Consider the following 17,519-nt stretch of genomic DNA (forward strand, 5'->3'; position numbering starts at 1 on the left):
CATGGCTCACAGGCCTAGCCGCTCCGCAGCATGTGGGATCTTCCCGGACCGGGGCACAAACCCGCGTCCCCTGCATCGGCAGGCGGACTCAAACACTGCGCCACCAGGGAAGCCCTGAACTCTCTCTTTTTTAAAAAAAAATTTTACCTGCTTTAGGCTCATGAAAAATCCTTAAGTTTGAACAAATGCTGTAGATTTTTTCCAATGCAAGTTCTTTATTTGAAGAAGAGGTGACAGTACTTTTAAAGGACTTGTCAACTTGGGAAAATGTCGCAGAATAGTGAGGGTTTCCTGATATCTGACAAAAGCCCAGACTTGCAGGAGAAAAAATAAAAATAAAAATAAAAAGCAACACAAAACTGAAAAAAACCTCTCAAACCAACCTAATAGGAGAAAGATATTTTCAAGGGAGGAACAAGTAAGGGAGGACATGATTTCAATAGTTGCTCCTGAAGGATCCCATAATAAAAGACTCATGTAGTTGGTAAACGTCTTGGGTAAAATTTGTGCCAAAATAAGAAACCAGGAGTGATTGATGCCTCAGGACATTAGCAGTCTGACACTGGGTATTCTTCAACAAGACTGTGACAAACGTAAATTACGGTTTGCTCTTCACAGAGCTCTTTCTTCCCTGTCACAAGATCACTGTGATTGGATTTTGTAATGGAATCAGTGACTTATGTGTTCTTGCTCCTATCTCTCCAGTAATTGTACAGAATAACCATTGAATGACCATGACTGTGTGAGTGGAAATCTTGGGAAGGTGACTGTTGCAGGTTGAATGGTGCCTCCCAAAAGATATGTCTGTATTCTAACCCCTGGAATCTGTGAATATGATCTTATTTGGAAAAAGGGTCTTTGCAGATGTAGTTAATTTAAAGGATCTTGAGACCCTCCTTCATTATCCAGGTGGGCCCTAAATCCAATGACAAGTGTCCTTATAAGAGACACACAGAGGAGAGATGCACAGAGAGATGAAGGCCATGGGAAGAATGGAACAAAGATTGGAGTGATGCAGCCACAAGCCAAGCAATGCCTGGAGCTGCCAAAGCTGGAAGAGGTAAGGAAGCATTTTCCTCTCGAGCCTTTGAAGGGAGCAGGGCCCTGCTGACAACTTGATTTGAAACTTCTGCCCTCTAGAAATGTGAGAGAATAAATTTCTGTTATTTTAAGCCACTAAGTTTGTGCTATTTTTATGGCAGCCCTAGGAACTAATGCAGTGACCATATAAATACGAGTGCAAGGGATTTTTTACACATCCCCCTTATATTATAAATGTGTTAATGAATTTGCTTTCACAGATTTCTTGTGGCAGTTCCCCCTTCAACCCTAGATACTAACTCTTTAGATAATTGTCATTAGGAACAGCACAAAGAACACAATGTGCTATCAAAAATGAAAAGCTGTAACAAAAAGACAAGAAGTCTACTGTTTACTTATTACACACAAGATTTTATCTTTATAATATCTTTTTTTTACAAAGTATTATTTATTTATTTATTTGGCTGCGTCCGGTCTTCATTGCGGCACGAAGGATCTTAGTTGCCACATGCGGGATCTTTAGTTGCGGCGTGTGGGATGTGTTTTTTTTTTTTTTTTTTTTTTATGCAGCATGCAGTGTCTAGTTCCCTGGCCAGGGATTGAACAACCTGGGCACCCTGCACTGGGAGCGCAGAGTCTTAGCCACTGGACCACCAGGGAAGTCCCCCTTTATAATATCTTAAAAGAGCTTTAAAAATATTTTTAGTGCAGTTGAATTTACTTCTCAAATAAGTGCTTTCTTAAGTGTGGAATAAAGGACCAGGGATTATTTAAATAGTGGTGATGTATTTACTTTTCAACCTTGGAACCAAAAGTAATATTTAAAGCTTGTTAAAGATGAAGCTTTAAAATTCACAATTCATGTCAACCATAAGTATATGAGTCAAAAATAAGTACAACTTTGACAATTATTTAATAAATGCAAAATAAAACATGAATCTGAATAATTAATGCTGCCAGGAATATATGAGTTATTTTGGTAACCCAAATTAGGAACATTCATTATCTACTTGAGCTATGCTTCTTTGCTGACTTTTTCTAATTTTGTATGTCAATTAATTATTTTTTCTATTTTAACAGAAGTAGTAATTTCCTTCCATTTTCCAAATCTTTGTTAAACATTATAGATAAGAGTTTACCAGCTTCTTTCTAGGGCAGCCTCAGAATATCTCCATGCTCTGAGTTATATTGTCAATTTCAGATCATTCAATTCTATGCAACTTGCAAAAAACATCAAACCTTACATGCAGAAGAAAAGTAGATTAAGTCAGTGGATAATGTTCAATTTCATGTAATATGGAATTATATATGAAATAGTTCCAATTATATTTAAAGTTTGCACTTGGAAAAGCTCTGCATGGTTTTTTTGTATGATGGATATACCTTAGAATGGAGGCTCAAATGATAGGTTTAGGAATATGAACCCTGGTAATTTTGACACTGATAATCCAGGTTGATTTAGGAAAATCATCAAAACTTTCCGCATTTTTAAATGGCAGTAATAGTACCATCTTCCTAGCTTCCAGGAATTTGTTTTCAGGCTCTAAGAGTGGAATGAATGTGACAGCACTATTGAATATTAGGGATTATTGTTATCTGACAGCTAATCTGACTGTAAACAAAATGCACTTGTACTTATCCTTCAGAACACTCTCCATGCAGATTATTTCATTCTCAAGTGTGATGATCTTTTGTATTTAATGTCAATTGTAGTTCATTTAGAAACTAATCAGAAGTACCTAGTTGAGTTTTCATTTAAGCTCTTTTGACATCAGTGAGTGACTAAAATTTCAATAGGACAAATTAAGCCTTGGATAAAAAGTTTTTTTGCCAAAATCTATGGTATTCTCCAGTACCTTTAATACTCACCCTTAAGTGAGAGTTGGTGGATTTTTCGGAGAAAGTCTTGGTGCCTAGAAAAGAAAGTCTGGGCTTCCTCAATGTCCTAGCCACTTCAGATACGTGAACCAGAGGAGATGGACTCTGTTGTCACTGTAGGTGCCTTTCACAAGCACAGCTTTAGGAAGGGAGAATGGACCCTTGGGGGTGGATTATGTGACTTGTGTATCCTCTCCATGGGGTGCCATCTTCCTCCTCTTCCACCTTCTCAATTGTCGGTCTGTCAGGCTCAGCTGTGATCCCTTGTTCCTTAAGCAGGTTTTGCTTTTGGAATTAGGATCTCATGCTTCTTGGTGTTTCCATCACTTCTCATGATGCCCTGGTGTACCACTTATCAACTTGATCGTAATCATTCCTTTTCATCCTGCCTCTCCCCTTACTCTTGAGCTCAGGGGCTGTGTCCTTTGTTTATGTTTCCTGATAGTGACTCTCCAGGGATGAACTCAAAACTGAATGTTGAATGCATTAATGGATTACTTTGTTTTTATAGTAGCAATGTATTAGGGCAAATCTTTGATTTTGCTTTTATTTAAATTCATTTAATGAATAGCTAAAAGAAACCATTTCACTGGCTTCTGATATTTTTAAATTAAACTATAACTATGGAGGTAATTTTTCTAAAAATCAGTGTAGTAAAATGCCCCAAAGTAATGACTTTGATTTTGTGATATTTTAGAGTACAGCCTCAGAAATAGCTAATGTATCACCTTAATTTCTTCAGCCAGGAAGGAAGATATCCCTTATCCCTGATAAGTTACAAAAAAAAAAAAAAATCAAACAACACCACCTTATGTTCCCAAACAAACGAGACAAGCTTTATTCCCAGACATGGAAAAATTGGAGGCTGGCTGTCTTCAGGGCCGGTGAAGAGTGAGATAATCCTTATAAACCTGTTGGCAGCTTTCTTTCTGACTTGAGGGCCAGCTGGGGCTCCTCTCTACCTCCCTTCCCCAGTAACCCTGCCATGACCTGTGGTCGCCCTCACTGTTCCAAGACCCGGAAGATTTCTTTTCTTCCCTTCTCTGTCAGTCACATCCTGGGTCCCAGTCAACATTCATCTGCCTTCCCCCATCATTCACTCTCCTCTGTCCTTTCTGGCCCCTGCATTCACGTGCCTGTGTGTAGGTGAAACTTTCAGACTTAGGACTGCACCTACCGGGAGGGACACACAGCTTCTCCCCGGGCCTGAGTGGTGTCTGCAGTGGCCCTGGATGAATCCATGGGTGAAATCAGATGGAACCAGGGTTCTAAGTGAGCTGCCCATTTGCTCTCTGAAATACAAAACCCAATCCATGGAAGGAAAGAATGTCCTAAAAAGTTAAGAAATTTCTCAGACAGCAGGCGTAATTTCCTAAATTTCTATTGAGCTTACTGGAATGTGTATAAGCCTGACTTAAACCATTTGGAACACACCATTCCCATCTCCTAATAGGTTTTAAACTCATTTTTCACATTAGAATGTATAATATTCTATAGGTAAAAGGCAGCCTTGCCAATATAATTTCAAGGCGACTGCATCTTTTATGTAACGTTATGTTTAACACCCTGGGTATAATAAATACCACTGTGAAACATCCCCTAAATTTCCATGGGCAATTAATTGATAACTGCTCTGTGGATGTTATATAAACCTTTTATTAAAACACATAATTCAATAAAGAGAGATTTAAATCAAAAGCAAGTGAAGGACAGTATTTGGGCTTCTTTGCTTCCATGTGTGGCTAAATTGGGGCCGCCAGGTGGGGACCATTGTCCTCTTCAAGGATGGGGTGATCAGTCCTGGAGAAAAGAAAGAAACAAGCAACCATCAGTCCTTTTATGTCACAACTTCAAATTAAACTGTGAAAATCACTGCCATCCGTGAGGCCTGTGTTCTGGCTGGGGTTAGCCTCTGTGGTTGGCACTGGAACTTTCTGTAATGAAAGACAAATTAGCATACTGCACATACAAACAGGGGAATCGACGAAACCAAAAAGAAGCTGCCACAGGAAAACAAAAATTAAACGGGAGACAAAGAATGATGTCCTCAAATATTGGAAATGCTCCTCATGCAACAAAAGTCTCCTTTGTATTGTTTTGCTAAAGCAGACCGTAATTTTGATGTTTCATAAAAATTTAAGTGGAGATTTTCTTGCCATGGTAGACATAACTCTCCTGGAGGAAAGATTTTATATGTAATTCCCATTTTGTGGTGCTAAGGAAACAAAGAACAGGTGAAGATTTTACTGCAGGTAATTTTGTAAATTATTAAAGAAAAAGCCTCTCACAGCCATGCCAGAAACACACTATCTATCAAAGGCCGAAATATCAAATCAACACTGCCTATTTTAGGTATTGTAAGAAACGATACTCAAGCTCTAAACTAGAAATACAACAGCCTAGGGCTTCCCTGGTGGCGCAGTGGTTGAGGGTCCGCCTGCCAATGCAGGGGACACGGGTTCGTGCCCCGGTCCGGGAAGATCCCACATGCTGCAGAGCAGCTGGGCCCATGAGCCATGGCCGCTGAGCCTGCGCATCCGGAGCCTGTGCTCTGCAACGGGAGAGGCCACAACAGTGAGAGGCCCGCGTACCGCAAAAAAAAAAAAACAAAAAAAAAACACCCAAAAAAGCAGCCTATAAAAATTTACTGGTGAGATGACTCTGTGATAATAAATAGCTCTTTCAAACCAATGCAGAAAATATCAAAATACTGAAATGTACCTGTGACTGAATGTGTAAAATAAGTGCAATCTAATATATGTTTCACGTACGAATGTGTATGTTAAGGCTTTGCTGAAAACTGCATCCATGGGATTTTAAATTATTTAAGGAGCATAAAATAGTTCCTTACATAACTATTTTTAAGGAAGTACAGAATTAAGTGTATAATGGGTTCATTCATAAAGTTTGAGCAAGTTTAAGAAATTTTTAAATTATTTTTTTCAATGTGGCATGTTTGCAGCTCAAGAAAGTTCTTTCTCATGTGCGGGAAACAGTGTCGGCACTTGGCAGTTTGCTAACTTCCACCTTTTCAAAGAAAGCAAAAGAAAATTTGACCTGAAGAAATATTGCTTGAAAGAAATGGGAAAGCTCTGTAACATTGTTTGATCAACATCTTTATCTTTTGACACAAAAATCCATTGTTGTAGATTATTTATTTCCCTTGATTTTTAGATAGCCATACAAAGAAATTATGTTTGAGGCTCATTTTATTGCTAGAAATAGTTTAATTCTGAGAGTGTGTATCTGATTTTGGTCGAGAACCTACTGGCAAGTTTCTGTCAAATGAAGCTGCTGTTCTAATGACATAAACCTAGAAACATAGGATTGTAGCAGAATTCTAGAGAAATTAAACATATAGTGAGAGAAAGAAAGAGAGGCAAGGGAAGGCAGAGTGACAGAGAAAAAAACAAAAGCAGAGAGATAGAGAGGGAGAAAAGGAGAGTAGGTAGAGAGGGGCAAGGGAGGCAAAGAGATGGAGACAGAGAGACAGGAAATGGAAAAAAATGTTCCTGGTGAGCTGCTGAGAGTCCAGTTGTTTTCAAGGTAAATTGAACAATCCTTGCCAAGTTAGCATGAATTTAATGTGATTGGTGTCCTGATTCCCATTTTTGGTTATCATATGATTATGAATATACATTTGGACAATTTGTTATGTCAGTCTGTTGCTCACCACTCTTCATCTATGGATTCATCTGCACAGCATAAGATTTTTAAAAGAAAAAGTGGAAAAGAAGCTCATTCTGCATCCCTGTGCCACCCAGCCCCAGAATGAAGGGCATTACTCAGTGGTTTACCTAAAAACCCAGAAGCTGCAGCTCATTAATGTGAAATCTATCTAATGCCTGGCTCACTTGGGCAGACCCCTGGGAATTTCATCAGAGTTTGGCAGTCATGGTATTTGAAGAGAATGTTGCAGCAGCTTCTGGTAAGGATCCCGTGGAGCCAATCTGAATCAATCTGTCAGTGGTTTCTTCAATCTGGGGTTCCATTCAGAGCATCCTAATCAGGATACTTCACCTTATTCTTTCTTCCTATCACATGCCAATGAATAGGTTAAGCTGAAAGACCAAGAGGGAGTCCTGCAGGCTACTCTGGACTGTCTCTGTGGAACTGGCTCTAGGGCATGTCGCAGAGTAACTAGTGTCATGCTGGGATGGAATTGCTCTTTGCACACCTTAGAGAGAGTGGTTTAGAGCTTAGAAATAGGAATGCAACACTATATACAACATTTATGGGTCTTCACTGGTTCCAGTGATGTGTTCATACGACCCAAGTGACTCCCTCAAAGCCAATCCAGCCCTCACTAAAATTTCAGGGTACTCTGATGCTAAGACTATGTGCTCAGATTGTGCACATGGTCAGTAGATCCAATTTTAATATGAGAAGGTTAATCTGCTCCATGCTTCCCATGTAGACAATGTTTTTTAACTTTAGCCTCTGACCAGTTTTACTGGATGATTGATTTTATTTGCTTTTTCTCATACAAATTTCACTGCTTTATGAATTGTCTACTTCTTTGTGTGGGAAAGACATTTGAGAACTTTCTCATGTTCTTATCTACCCAAAAAAAAAAAAAAACAAAAAAACCAACCCCCCCAAAAAAAACAAACAAAAAAAAAACCCAAAACAAAAAAACTTTTGGCCACCAACCTAATCCAACTTGTGAGCTCTCGCCCAACTCCCCATACACCTTTTTGAACATTATATTCTAGAAATTTCTTCTAAATTTAAAATTTCAGGCTAGTCTGCCTTTGCCCATGCTACTCTATCTGTCTGTGAAGGCTTCTCCTCTTGGCCTGTCTGGCCTCATTTACTCATGTTTGAAGACTGGGTTTCAGTTTCACATTCTCTAACATTCTCTAACGTCTGTTCTGACCAGCCCTCCCTCTTTACTCCTTGCCTTGTAAACACTTCTACGTCCTATAGCGCTTCCCAGGATGGAACTCCTGACCCCCTAAGGCACTGACTATTATTTTAGAAGTCTTTGCATTCCCAGAATATGATCAGGAACATAGTAGGTGTTCAACAAAATAAATGAATGAATGAAATAGCGGAAAGAACTTAGACTTGGTCTCAATCAGACCTGTGCATGAAAATCTAATTCTCTCACTTATTAGCCATGTGACATTGGGCAAATTACTGAGTGTTTCTTAGTTTCACAATAGGCATTTGTAAAATGGGGCTAATAAAAATAGCTGCTTCCAGGCTTCCCTGGCGGCGCAGTGATTGAGAGTCCACCTGCCAATGCAGGGGACACGGGTTCGTGCCCCGGTCTGAGAAGATCCCACATGCCATGGAGCGGCTGGGCCCATGAGCCATGGCCACTGAGCCTGTGTGTCCAGAACCTGTGCTCCGCAACGGGAGAGGCAACAACAGTGAGAGGTCTGCATACCACACACAAAAAAGCTGCTTCCTAGTGTTCTTATAAAGATTAAGTTAGATAAATATATCAAGAGTCTAGCACCTAAAAAGAACTAACTAACGTATAGTCCTCCTCCCCCCCGTGAATACATAAATGTGCAAATTAAAGATTGAAATAACCAAGGTCAGTAGAAGGAAGCATCTATAAACCTGGCATTTTGGTCTTTTCAAGAAATCTTTCCTTCTCCCTATCTTCTAACTCACCATAGGAGTCCTTTCTCATGATTATGTGTAACTGAATAAACTTTTGGATTCAGTATCTTATCATTAATGCTTGAAACAGCTCTGATTGGCTCTTCCATTTCCTAAAATAGTTAGTTAAAAATTAATGTATTTAACCATCTTCACTCATTTATTTCAAAGAAGATATTTAACGAGTATGTTTTTACTTTTACAATTGTCATGATCAATTTTCTTGTCACCTCTAGACTTATTCTATCAGGTGTGGCTTCTGGAAATGTTCATTATTTGACTGACAGTATTTAGAAGGTAATAATAATAATAATACTAATCAATAATACTTGAGATGAAGCTAGAGAGGGGGTGTTTTAAAAGAAACAATAATAAGTGAATGTGAATTTTAAAAATGTTTCATTCAACAACTAAGGCATCCGAACTATCTCAGGGATTTAATGGTTCATCTTAGAGCTGCTGAGAAGAAATAATCTATTCGTATGTGGCCCTGAATACAGAATGGTAAAGACACAAAGGTTTGTAGTAATTCAAACATCTTTAGTTTGTGTTCTGGAAGACAGATATGGGGCTTTATATTGTCCATCTAAAATGGGAAATATGGGAAAACGAGAGTCTGCACAATAATAATTAATAATAAATTCTTGCAATTACAAAGCATCTTTCATCCCAGCATACTCAGGAGTTTAGCATTTTTCCCAAAGGCACTGTTCAACGCTCCTCTCATGCAATTGACCTCCAGCACACTGACATGGTGAATCAAAGGCCAAATAGCACTTAACTTTGAAAGATTGAGCCACTACAGCAAGACCAAACACGCAGCTCATTTTGGTAAACTCTGCTTTTTTTCCTTCAAAAAATGTTGTTTTTTAGAAGCTAATAAAGCCAGCCAAAGCTTTTAGCCTCTTCCCACAGTCAGCGCTCTGAAACTTGGACTAGCCCTTTCCGTGGCCATGATAGGTCAAATTAATTCTTCATTTTTATGCACAATCATGGCCCTTCTCTTTGCTGGTCCACTGGGACATATATTAATCATTTTTTAATAGCCCATTTGGTGTAGTCATATCCTGTGGCAAACAGGTCTCTATTAATTTCGAAGTCTTTAGCTTTATGCAGCATATCTAATAATACATTTCTTCATCTGCTCAGGTTAAGAGCGAGCTTGGAAAAAATGGTCAAAACCGTCCTTTGTAAGTTTTCATTACATCATATGCTTTTGGTGGGGGGAGATGGAGTCAATACACTGAATTATATGTGTTAACTGTACAGCATGTAATAGGATCACTATTACCAGTAAACGCCAGTAGATTATTCAAATCAGAGTGGCTAGTTCACCATCTATGTAATAGATACAAAGCGTGAATAAATATACATACATTACATTCTTGTTTGGACCTCAATAAACCTGTTACTAATAAATAGCAATCTTGCTGCATCTTGATGGCTCCCTTTTTCTGAAACCTGATTCCTGGACTGCATAATGTTTAATATTTACACATGGGATATGGTACATATTAAATTTGGACATGGTAGTAACAATTTGGTTCTAAAGAGAATTGGCATTTATTGAACATCAATATGCCTGGCACATCATCTCAGATAATGTAGCAATGAGATGTTGGGATTATTTTCAAACTTTGAGATAAGAAACTTGAACCTCAGAGCAGCAAATGATCTAACTGACTGAATGATGTGCCCAAGATTATTTAGTTAATAAATAAAGATTAGCTGAAATTTTACACTGTGGTGAAGGAATTTCCTATTTATTTAAAATAAATAAAATTTAAACTCTTTAAACAAATCTAAATTTAAAATACTTTAGAGTTTTGCTATATAACAACTAGTCTGCAATCTCCAAAATGGCAAGGATTGTGTTCTTCTTATTTATCATTGTATCCACATGCTTATGTAGTGTCTGGCACAGATTAGGTGAATAAATATAAGTAGAATAAATGAATGAATGGAAGCCATCTTTCATGGTCATGCCTGTCACCTTATAAAATGACCACACATGTGGGCATTTCCTAGGTTGAGCTGTGCCTTGATTTTATCTTCTAGGGAGAAATAAAGCTCATTTATTATGTTAGAAATATCAGAAGACATCAACCTTCATAAATTATAAGAAACACTGTTGCTCTTTGTGAGAATGCTCAATGTGTTTCTGATGGATTGCACACTTGCACAATTTTGATTTCATGAATTCAGCAGATACTGCTTTGTTGCTATATTGAATAGTAGATATATGAAGATGAATATAATCGTGGCCCTATCCTCAGTAACTGGCATGACATAATGGGAAACAGTTGGATGCTGGGGTCAGAATAAAGCACTAGAAACCTGTGACCTTGGGCATATTATTTAGTTTATTTCAGACTTGGCTCTCTTATTTGTATTATTAACTGTTCACTTTCTGTTTCTTTATGTTTTAGGAATGCCTCTTGTAAATTGCATATCTCTGGATTTTAATTCACATGATATTTTAATTTTATTTGGAGAGCCTAGGCAATGTATATTACATTAGTATATTTGAATTGTTTCTTTTCCTTGTTTTGTGCTATCTGTCCTGTTTTTTCTGTTACTTTTTTTTTAAGACTTTACTTTTTTAAAGCAGTTTTAGGTTCACAGCAAAATTTGGGGAAAGATACAGAGATATCCCATACAACCCCTGTTCCCACACAGGCATAGCCTCTCCCTTTACCAGCATTTCCTATCAGATAGATACATTTGTTACAATTGATGAATCTACATTAACACATTATAATCACCCAAGTCCGTGGTTTACATTATTGTTCACTCTTGCTGTTGTAGATTCTGAGTTTGGACAAATGTATAATGACATGCATCCACCTGTCACTTTTTTCCTACTCCTTTATTGCCTTATTTTTGTATTGGATGAGTCTCCAACCTGCTCTGCTCACCCCTTCCTGCAATCTTTCTCCTCTCTCCCTTCTTCAGAAATTGTAAGGTTTATGTCTATTCCTTTAGTGGTTTCATAGCTATTGTAAAATGCATTAACCAAATCTAAAGTTGTTCAATATTTTACCCATTGTTCAAGGAATAAAAGGACTTGATAAAGCATTATTTATTTTGAAATATTTTCAACCTAATTTGTTCTTTGATGTCCCCACCTTCAGCAAATTAGTTATTATCATTGTTTTATATAGCTTTGTATTAGCCTAGAAAGAAGAACCTCAGACAAAGATTTACAAGCAAGTAGTTTATCTGGGAGTATGTTAACTGAGGGATAGTGGAGGGAAATAGGGAAGGAGGGAGAGTCAGTACGAAGATGGGTTGTTGAGTTAACCACGATTAGAGGTGACTGGGTTAGGACCATGACATGAACCTTAATAGATGAGTCTCAGACTGTCCACTTTGGGGAAGAAGTGGGGGGCATTATTAATTGGCTCCCAGTTCCTATTGGTCAAAAGCTCTGGTTATCCTTTGAGACATTAATTACTTGCTAGTCCTAGGTTGAGCATGTGTGAGACTTCCTAGGGAAGGTAGTGAAAAGTGCAGTACTGTCAGGCTGAAGCTGTGTAAAGCTGATTGAAGTCTGCATGCAGACTTGGCTGGTGCATCTGTGGCTGGAATCAAAAGGTACAGCCAAGGGAATTTGAAGAGGCATAGAAGAAATGTCCAATTTAACATTTTCCTTCTTGCTTCTTAGATCATTTCCTTCTGCTAGAAGATGATCTTTTGTAGTTTCCCTGAGTGAAGGTTTTTTTGTGGTAAAAATATCAATTTTTTTTTAATCGAGAATGTCTATTTTTCCCATCCTCCTCAGTTTTTGAAAGATTCCTTCCAGGTTTCAGCTAGATGCAGCTCTATGCTGAAAGCTACTTTTTCTCAAAAAACATTGAAGATTTTATTTCACTGTCTCTGACTTCTATTGATGGTATGGAGAAGTCAGCCATCAGTTTAATTGCCTTGTTCCTTTGTAGAGGAGCTGCCATTTTTCTCTGGCTCTATTTAGATTCCTCTTTTTTACTTTGTACCCTATGGTTTCATTCTGATTTATCTAGGTATGCTGTCCTTATAATTTCTTGTTTGGGATTTTTTGAGCTTCCTGCATATGATAATTAGTGTTATTTCATTAAGCCTGGAGATTTCTTAGCCATTATCCCTTTGAATATTGCCTCTTTCCTACTTTCTCTATTAATTCCAACTGGAATTTGATTAGGTTGTCTCCTTTTTATTTTTGTAAATCTGTGTCCATATTTTATATTTCTTTGTTCCTCTGTTTCTTTTTTATCTTCCAGTTCACTAATTCTCTCTTCAGTGCTGTCTATTTTTTAATGCATCGATTGGTTCCTTTAACTTAAATCATTGTATTTTTCAGTTATAGAAGTTCTGTTTTGATTCTTTTTCAAATATATTTAGTGATTCTTTTAAATTTCTCATTCACTCATCAATTTTAATGCTTTCTTTAAAAAATGTAAACAGATCAATATTATTCGTTTTATATTCTCTATATGGTGGTCAATTTCTGAAGTCCTTAGAGGCTTATATTTTCTTTATGTTGTTTCTTCCCTTCTCTTCAGATTTGTTTTGTAGTTGTTTTTTCCTTTCTCTGTCTCTCTTTTTTTTTTTTTTTCTTCTGTGAGTGTTCTATTTTCCTTAATCCTTATATGTTCAGTGCTATTCTTCAAGAATCAGGCTGAATTTTAATTCTTTTAAAGAAGATTTATGTTTGCTTCTGTCATTTATCTGTTTTTGTTGGCACTACCAACACTGAATCACTTTATATTTCATAAATTACCCACTTCTTTATTTTATGACCATTTAGGTGACACAAATTTGGATCACTAATATTTATGTGGGCCAGTTGCATTTACAAATTATTAGGAAAAATTTTTTTATTTCCTCCACCAAGAAACAAGATTAGGCAAAAAATTCTCTTTGCTAATCACTAGTATATGGCATATTTTATTTCAAGTTTACTCTTACATTGAGAATAGAGACCTTTGGGATTTCATTCAATGCAGACATCTTCTACTAGATACTCCATCTTGAATCACCTTTGATTTTTATCTCCTGTCTGCTGCTCATACTGTATCTGTCAAGGATGAAGCTCAAGATTTCCAAAGCTTGGAAGAAACTCTTAGCACAAAAGCCAAATTTGGAATCCATTTCACGCCAGGATCTTGTTACTTTGTTTTTAGTTCTATGGATTCCTTAATATAATCATGCCTGCTCCAGAATACATTTTTTAAAATTCTTTTATATTTTATCTAGCATCTTGATTGTTTCAGTCAGGAAAATTTAGGAACCAGGAATACAGTTTTTAATGTTGGCCTCCCATTTTCCCCTCTAAACTTATCTTTTAATCCTTTAAATCATTTAAACTACTTAAGCATTCTCATTCTCCTATTTCTGGTACCCTTTCTTCTCCAGGTTTTTATTCCTTTCTTTACTTTCTTCTATTTCCCTTTTTTTTTTTTGTGGTACGCAGGCCTCTCACTGTTGTGGCTTCTCCCACTGTGGAGCACAGGCTCCAGACACGCAGGCTCAGTGGTCATGGCTCACGGGCCCAGCCGCTCCGTGGCATGTGGGGTCTTCCTGGACTGGGGCATGAACCCATGTCCCCTGCATCGGCAGGCGGACTGTCAACCACTGCGCCACCAAGGAAGCCCTATTTCCCTACTTTTACTGTCCTTTCTCTCCCTTGGTAAAATAAAAATTGAAAAGAATCTAGTATCAATGATTTACATTTGATGATTGATTTATTAGGTTTTAATGTAGTTTTAATCTTTCAGTCACTTACCTTTTAAGTATCATTTTCTGCTCTATAGAAAGAGTACTTTCCCCCTGTTGTTTGCTGACATTTGAAATTCTTTTACTAGGGGACCAATAGCTTTGGGGCATAAATTCTACTGAATATCATTTTCCTTCGAGTCTGTGCTGATGGTAAATGTAATTTAATATTTTAGCTAATAATAGTTCTCTTCTATTGAACACTTAGTATTTTTTGGGCACCATGTTAAGTGCATTATCTACATAATCTCAAATCTTAAACCACCTGATGAGGTAAATACTATCACCTTTAATATATTGATGAGGAAAACTGAGGCTCCAGTGGGTAAGGTGATTTAGCCAAGTTTTCACAGTTAGTGAGAGTCTCATTCTGGCTTGTCTGGTCCCCAAACCTGTTTTCTCCTTCCACTGTCCCACACACTCTCTCTTTACTAGCTGGACTTAACAAAAACTGCCTCATGACCTCTCCCCTTGGATGACTAATAACTTTATGGGAAAAAATGAGAAGGCTTTGTTCTAATTGTGTTTCTGGGTGACTTATTTTTAGATTCTGGGTGGAGGCTGGAGGTCTTAAGATGGGGATATTGGGCCATATATATACTTGCTTCTCACACACGTTTCTTCTAACATCTGGAAGCCTATCTATCTATCTGAAACTTTTTTTATTTTCAGACTCTCCAAGCCCAAAGTTTACCCTTCCTTTTTTCCATAAGACTCTCTGAATCATAATTTTATTTTCTAAAACATCTGATATTATTTCCGTTAGTGTTGATAATATAATCAGACCATAATTGGCTCCTTTAGTGACATACTAGAGTATTTCCCTAATGCCTCATATATTTTGAGCTCTGGTAATAAAGTTTCTGACAGTAAAGTGTGCTATTTGAGCATAGCTTCCTTAATAATAGATGTGTTACTCTACTTCCCTAACAAAACCTTTTTTTGGATGAAAACCAAAATGGGCCAGCCTTGTGCTGAAATCTGCTATATTCACTCCAGAGGGCTTCCAGAGCACTGCTTTTTAAACTCAGTCATTGACTCAGGCTCTTTTTTCCCCTCAGGCAAATGAGGACAATGTCTTTCCTCTTATCTCCTTAGATGATGAGGGTATGAAGTGAGTAGATGGAAAAGCCAATTAAATGCTTTAACTTCCTAAGACAAAACTATTATGTCAAGCTACCATGATTACAAAGTTTATTCCATTTTGCAAAGAACAAATTAAATAGAGTTGAAATAATGTTTAGCATGCATAGTTATATAAATGTGGTTTTAAACTATGTGTATATAAACAACTGTATAATATAAAATACTGTATGGTTGCAGCTCCCAAGTTTTAAAATAACCTCTTCTAAGCTGCTTACCTAATTAGCTATTTTCTGTGCACTAAGGAATAGTTCCCATGAGGAAGACTTACAAAAAAAGCAAAGGTGAGAAAGCTTGGGACTGGGTGACAGGAGAGCATTCTTTAGGTGGCCAAACCTGCGCCCCTGTGTGTTATCAGCAATCACATGCAGGAGTATTGGTACAACTGTCAGGATAAGCAGTGATTAGCTGAAATGGCAAATTTATCTCGGCAGTATTGTGGTTGTCCAAGATGTGTACTATTCATTAATCTGGGAAGAATTAATGGTATATCTATTCTATGTTGGGAGCTGGAGATTCAAAATGATTAAGATGCTGTTGTCGCCTTGGGAGAGGTGTGACACTAAGTTATAATAAAGTGTGGGGCTCCCTCGTGGCGCAGTGGTTGAGAGTCCACCTGCCGATGCAGGGGACATGGGTTCGTGCCCCGGTCCGGGAGGATCCCACATGCCGCAGAGCAGCTGGGCCCGTGAGCCATGGCCGCTGGGCCTGTGTGTCCGGAGCCTGTGCTCCGCAACGGGAGAGGTCACAACAGTGAGAGGCCCGCGTACCGCAAAAAAAAAAAAAAAAAAAAAAAAAAGTGTGGTAAGCTCTTCACTCAACTATGGACAAAGACTCATGGGAAAGTTCTATCCTGGGGTATTAAGGAAGGTGAATACAGATTACTATGAGTGAAATATTACTGTAATACTAAAATAAAGTTCACTGCTGTTAGGATGCTGTGCAGTTGGGTGCTGCACCTTGCACTCTACCCACATTTAATTTTTTTTAGCTTCAATGCAGAGAAAACAGAATTCAAATCCAGTGTGTGTAGTGGGAGGACGCGCATTCAACTTTCTGCACCCACTCCTTTCTCCTCCAGACTTCACTCTCTCAAAAGGGAGTTTAATCTGAATAAAGAAGGTGAAACATGGCTCTTTTGCTCTAAACAGACTCAGTCACCAAACTGTAAAATGAAGCATCGCAGGCATTGGATTCTTTATTGGCATACATTCTCTGTTGTGTTTCCACAAGGCAGCTCCTCTCATTAAGGTGACGTCCACCCACATCAAAGGAAAAAAGGAAGACTTTGAGTGTTCGCACACCTTTCCTCCTTTCCAATCCCTTTCTCAGTTCTGTTGAACTGTGGCACTTTGAAGCCTTGCCTCACTCACCAGACTTCCCCAGTTTGGTGGATCATAGGAGCTTTTTTTTGTTCAAGCGTCTAACAGGAAATGCACTAAGCTGGACTTTATGGGAAGTCTGCTAAAAATATCTTCTTTAGTGTGGGGATATTTCAAAGAAGTATTTAAGCTGCTAATTTTAGCCCATTTTTAAGGGAGCATGTTTGCATGGTCCAGGGTGATGGCCTCACGTGTCTCTTTACAAAGCAGAAGGTGATGGGGCTGTTTGTGGGCTGAGTGTCAGGGTTTCTGCTCCCCTTGTCTTGTGGCCATGCTGGCTTCTGCTCTCCCTTAGATGAAATTGACATAGTGTCTTGTACTTCTGGAGCAGAACTGGACCAGGAAAGGACATTCCAGGGTGTAAATCAAGGTCCACTTATCTGATATTTGTTTCCAGGGGGATCCTTGAGACAGTTCATTCCTTGTCTGCAGAGTCCCGGTGTCTTCTTTCAACAAGAGTTGGGTGTTTGGATGAACTTTAAAGCTTCCACAGTTTTGATGTGGTGTTGAAACAGAAGCTTTGAATCTTCAAGCTGCTGACTGCAGAGGAAATGCAGGGTTTTACAGATTATCAGCAGATGTACAGAACATACAATAGCCAGAAACTTTTCCTTCCATAGTAGAAACGCTGGGGATTCCACAGCTTCCATGATAGCATAGGGCAGACTAAGTATATTATGCAGAGTAGTCCAGAGCTCGTGTCTG

Source organism: Hyperoodon ampullatus (genome assembly GCF_949752795.1).
Source record: "Hyperoodon ampullatus genome assembly, chromosome: 2".
NCBI classification, from domain to species: domain Eukaryota; kingdom Metazoa; phylum Chordata; class Mammalia; order Artiodactyla; family Ziphiidae; genus Hyperoodon; species Hyperoodon ampullatus.